Here is a 6,157-nt window from a genome sequence, read left to right as displayed (position 1 = left end):
CTCAGAAATCCACCTGCCTCTGCCTCCCAAGGGCTGGGATTAAAGGCGTGCGCCACCACCGCCTGGCTTTTTGTTTTCTTATCTATCCATTTTTGAGGCTTTGTCTCATTATGTTGACCACAAACTTGCTGTGCTGGTTTGAATGAGAAATGTTGCCCATAGGCTCAGATATCTGAGCCCTTGGCTCGCAGTTTGTGACATTTACATGGGGAGGTTTAGGTTGGTACATCCTTGCTGGAGGAAGTATGTCATTTGGGATGGAGTTTGAGATTCTAGCCTTGCCCTATTTCCAGTTCACACTCTCTGCTTCATGCTTGCCTTTGAGGGTTCAAGCTCTCAACTGTCACGCCTGCCTCTTGCTGCCGTGCTTCTCCATCACGATGGACTTATACCTCTGGTACTATAAGCCCAAGGGAATTCTCTCTTCTATAAGTAGCCTTCCTTGTTCATGGTGTTTTGTCATAGCGAGACATTTACTATAAGACATACTAAAAGACTTACTGTAATACTCATGCGTTCAATTCCCTAGTGTCAGGATTACAGGTTTGCACTATCATACCTGGCTTTAAATTTTATTTTTAACAAACATGGAAATTGTGCATATTAATGGGGTATTATGTTTTATATATATAACATATATTATATATATATATGTATATATACATATATATGCGCCTTTTTTGATATAGAGTCTCATGTAATCCAGAATGACCTTACTATGAACTTGCTATATAGCCAAAGATGATATTGAGCTTATGATCTTTTTGTTTCCATTTCCTGAGTGCTGAGATTCTTCACCACCATCCCTGGTTTATGTGGTACTGGGGATTGAATTTAGGGCTTTTGTGCATGTTAGGCAAGCTGTTTTATTTTGGTTTTTGTTTCTTTGTTTTCTCTGTGTTGCTCTGGCTGTCCTTAAACTCTGTAGACCAGGCTGGCCTTGAACATGAGATCCACCTGCCTCTGCCTCCTGAGAGCTGGAATTAAAGGGATCCACCTGCCTCTGCCTCCTGAGAGCTGGGATTAAAGGGATGTGTCGCCAGTTGTGGTGGCACACGCCGGTAGGATTTGCTGAAGGAGGCAGAGGCAGGAGGATCACAAGTTCAAGGCTAGCCTGGCCTACACATTGTCAGGCAGTGGTGGCGCATGCCTTTAATCCCAGCACTTGGGAGGCAGAGGCAGGCAGATTTCTGAGTTCGAGGCCAGCCTGGTCTACAAAGTGAGTTCCAGGACAGCCAGGGCAACACAGAGAAACCCTGTCTCGAAAAACCAAAAACCAAAAACCAAACCAAACCAAACCAAACCAAAACAAAACAAAAAAAGGATGTGCCGTCATTGCTGGTCCATCTGTCTTTCTTCTTTATTAATTCTATCTTGTCCCTTAGAAAAGCAAGACCTCTCTTTTTAAAAGCTACCTTGAGCTTGTGACCTTCCTGTTTCTGTCTCCAAAATGGTGAGATTACAGGCATGAGATACCACTCCTGACACTCTTAACTTTTCATAACAATTTACTTTTTTTCTTTATAGTTGTATCTTCATGCACACAATTCTTTTAGCTTTGCTTGGTTTTGGACTGTAAGTGGAATCATAGCATGTGTATTCTTTTTTGTTCTGCTTCTTACACACACACACACACACACACACACACACACACACACACACAAACTTGCTGTTGTTTGAGACAGAGTCTTACCTATCCTAGAATGGCCTAAAATTCCTTACACAATGAGGATGACCTGAATTTCTGATCCTCCTGCCTCCATCTCCTGGGTGCAGGCACATATCACCTTGCCCAATTTTATGTAGTGCTGGGAATTGAATTCAGAGCTTCATGCATGATAGGCAAGCACTCGACTAAACTGAGCCACAGCCTTAGCCTGCCCAGCTTTGTATTTGCATGATTCATATGTGCTGTGTGTGGTTGTAATTGTGGTTATTCCTGTACAGTAGTCCATATTTTTTCCATTTCATTTTTTTTGTTCTTTTTTTGTTTTTGTTTTTTGTTTTTTTGCTTTTGTTCTTTTGTTTTGAGATGGAGTCTTACTATGTAGCCCAGACTGGCTTTGGACTCCTTAGCTTCAGGAGCCCTCCCAGCCTTCAGGGTTACTGGGACTACAGGAGTGCTCTACTGTATCCAGCTTACCCATGTACTTTTTTTTTTTAAATACAGAAAGTGTTGGATTTACAGGCACATATCACCACTGGATCATTTCTTCTCCTTGTTTTTTAAAAAGATTTATTTATTTATTTTATGTATGTGTATACACTGTAGCTGTACAGATGGTTGTGAGCCTTCATGTGGTTGTTGGGGATTGAATTTTTAGGACCTCTGCTTGCTCTGGTCAACCCCGCTTGTTCTGGTCAGCCCCGCTCACTCTGGTCAACTTTGCTCACTCAGTCCCTGCTTGCTCCAGCCCAAAGATTTATTTATTATTATATGTAAGTACACTGTAGCTGTCCTCAGACACACCAGAAGAGGTTGTCAGATCCCATTACGGGTGGTTGTGAGCTACCATGTGGTTGCTGGGATTTGAACTCAGGACCTTCAGAAGAGCAGTCGGTGCTCTTACCCATTGAGCCACTTTGCCAGCCCACCTATCTACTTTATAAACAACAACAACAACAACAACAACAACAACAACAAAACCAAACCAAACCAAACCAAAACAACAACAACAACAAAAACCCAGGATTTCTCTGAGGTCTAGGCTAGCCTCAAATTCTATCCCTGTCCCCTCAACCTTTCAAGTACTGGGGTTACAGGAGTATGTCATGGTGCTCAGCTCCATTCTGCTTTTGATGGACATCGGACAGTTTGGGTTGTTGCATGCAATGCTGTTACAGACAGCCTTTGCCCTTGGGAAGTACATACACATCTCTCAGGATGGATATGTATGGGAGTGGAACCGCTGGGTCCTTGGGATGTGAAACCCATTTAGCATTCAACAGCTGGAAGATGCAGTGGGGATGGAGAGGGGTCTGCTCCACTCCCACATGCAGATAATTATAGGAGGGCAGAATGCTCTGAGGACAGGCATACAGGAGAAGTTTTTCAGGTTTCCTAGGAGCCTGCCATGCCAGCCAGGTGGTTATGGAAGGTATTGAGGGAGGCTTTCTGTTTGGACTTAGTTATCAGCCCCCATAACTAAGGCTCCTGTGGGTGCTGATGAAAAGATGGGGAGCAGGAGTAGTGAGGTGCTTGTTTAGAACAATGTGGAGTAAATGTTGAGAAAGGAAGAGGTGACCACAGGAACACGGAGCTACAGTGGTGACTCTGCAATAACAGGAATATGGGCTTGTTGGTTCTGGCCCTGGGGATGGATCAGCTGATGGCTACTCCATGAGAGTGGGCATGGGGGTCAGCATTGGCCATGACTCCCCTCAGCTCCTCCTGCTGTGTCTTTATTCACCACATAGGTGCTTTAGGGCTGGGTGTTTTAGGGCTGGTGTCCTATTGAAGCCACAGAGTGAGCTGACCCTTTGCTGTGCCTCCTCTCATCTACTCTTGCCTAGTCATCTTTCCTTTTTTTCTCCCATACACAGCTGCGGATCCCTGAGGCAGTCCTGGAAACAAGTGTGTAGTAATTAAACTTCATTTCAGAGACTGCCTATCAGAAAATCCACCCCTCGTGCAAGGGTCACACATTCAAATGCTTTCAGGAAATTGGGTAGCAGGCTGAATTTAGGCCAGAGAATAAACTAATCCCAGTACTTTAGGGTAAGTAGTTGGATCCCTGTGAGTTTGAGGCCAGCCTGGTTTACACTATTTTTTCCAGGCCAACCATGACTACATAGTGAGAGCATAACTCAAAAGGAGAGAGAGAGAAGGATAAGATAAAAGACACAAAAATAAAGAAACGAAAAAAGAAGAAAAGTCAGAGAATAAGAATTCTTGTTCTTGTTCTTGTTCTTCTTCTTATTATTATTATTGTTATTATTATTATTTGTTGTTGTTGTTGTTGTTTGGAGACAAGTTATCTCTATACAAGCTGGTGTTGAACCCGAGACCCTCCTGCCTCAGCCTCCCAAGTGATGGAACTTCAGGTCTGTGGCATATACCGTGCCTGCCTTTGAAGCTCATTTTAGATGGGAATTGACTCATATATAGTTGTTCCCGCACAGCTGTATGGTGGGAACATATTCTTTGAGGTCTGGAAGTGACTTGGGTCTGGGTGTTTTGCTCTTGGTCGGTTATTGTAGTCCCTCCCCTTTGCTGAGTGGCTTTATCGAGCCAGAGAACAAAGCAGGGAGACAGTGTTTCCCAATTCCTAGTGCTATACACATCTCCAGCTCTCAGCTCTGTGGGCAGCTGAACTTGAACCATTGAGATGGATATCTCGACACGTGAGTTACCTGCCCAGATACCCTGTGTGTTAGGGTCCAGGGCATGTTCACTGGGGCATGTTTCTGGAAGACATGTGGGTCACATATTTGCTTGTGCTTCTCAGAGTTTGTGAGCACCAAATGCAATGATTGTGAGTCCCTTATGAAACTTATGACTTTAAACTTATGACTTTAGTAAACCTTTAAACTCTTTATTTAGGCCTAGAGTACTTGTAGCATGCATAAAGCCCTGGGATTGATTTGAACCAAAAAACAAAAACAAAAAACAAAAAACCAAACAAGTCCTTGGTTATGTGCTCATGATGATAAGCACTGCCTGCTTTGCTTTTCCAGTTGATTCCCTACTTGTGCCAGATGTCCATTAGATGACCCCTTGACGTCCGACAACATTCAGCCTCCTCGCCTGTCTCATGAATACATTCTGCTTCACAAAGCTTGTCTCTATGGTTAACATGTAGAGAGTGGGGAGAGCAGGCTGTTCAGTATCACTTGTGTGGCTAGTACACCCAACACCTGAACTGGGCCTGTTCCAGAATTAAGGTATCAGTTCCGTGAAAGCAAGGGAGGGAAGCAGCAAGTAGTTTTAACAGAAAAAGGTTTATTTTTAAGAAGACAACAAACAGCTCTAGCTCTATAAATAATAATACAGTTCAATTGCTGGTAGCAAGCCAGTAAGAAATCTTAAAACAAAACAAAACGAAAAAAAAAAAAAACAAAGAAAGAAAGACAAGAAACCACTTTGAAATATCACCCCACAGAGGGCTCTCTTCTCATTTGTGTTGGAATCCTACAAAGACTGGGTTTGTGATCTCTCCTACTTAACTGCTTCTGGAACGGGAATCCAGGACACAGTCCCACCCCTTGGGGTGGGCATTACCCTTGCCTTTCAATGCAGGCCATCAGTCTGTACACTCCCATCTGGCATTTGTCTTCAGGGCATAGTGGGCCCAGGAGCACGGAGTACAGCACTAGCCCAACACAACTGTACCAGGGCTGCACAGCAGGAGTGACCAGTTCTTAGTCCTCACTCTGCTTTTGGGCTCCTCTTGGGTCCAAGGCACAACCTGCTTTTCCTTCCCTTCCTACTTCTGGAAATCCTAAACAGAAGGCAGAAATGAATCATTTCATGGGTGCTTGAAAGTTACTCTGACAGTTACTCGATTCTGATGTTTGAAAATTTAGATTTTTGGGAAAGAGGTGGATCCCTGGGCTCAAATGACAGAAATCAAGCTAAAGGGGCTAAGAAGTGAGCCTGTTGAGTTTGAAAAGCCACATTTATGTCCCAGTAACTGAGTCCACATGCAGTAAAAAAAAATCCTGACTGTGGATGCTGTCCTGCCCAGGAATGACACAGAGGAGTTCCTTTAAATGGCTCCGTAGGAGAGGAGCCAGCTAGCACAAGCTAATGCAAAGAAGCTCTTCAAAGAAAGAAAGTGATACCCTAGGACCCTTCTCTCTGCTATTCCCTTTCTTAATGACTCTCATGAGATCTGGTCCTGAAGCAGAGGACCAAGGAGAGCACTGTATGTTATGCACACACTCAGGTCCAATTCACAGCCAGCTACAGAAAACACTCCCACAGGTTTCCAACGTTTGCAGCCACTGGTGCATACAGTAAGTGTGAGAACTGTGAATCTGAACTCCCAATTCCTGAAAGTGGGAGGGGTGGAATGGGAGCAGGATAGAGGGAGGAGTTAAGAAAATAGGAAGTGGTGTGTTGGCTGCCTATTGGTTGGAGGAGTGGGGCATGGGAACTCAGGAGGCAGGGGACATCGTCACAGATATTTCCTGCACCCAATTTTTTTTTTTTTTT

The sequence above is a fragment of the Mastomys coucha genome, chromosome X (genome assembly GCF_008632895.1).
Source record: "Mastomys coucha isolate ucsf_1 chromosome X, UCSF_Mcou_1, whole genome shotgun sequence".
NCBI lineage: Eukaryota > Metazoa > Chordata > Mammalia > Rodentia > Muridae > Mastomys > Mastomys coucha.
The sequence above is the reverse complement of the archived record's forward strand: the minus strand, read 5'-3'. Positions refer to the sequence as shown.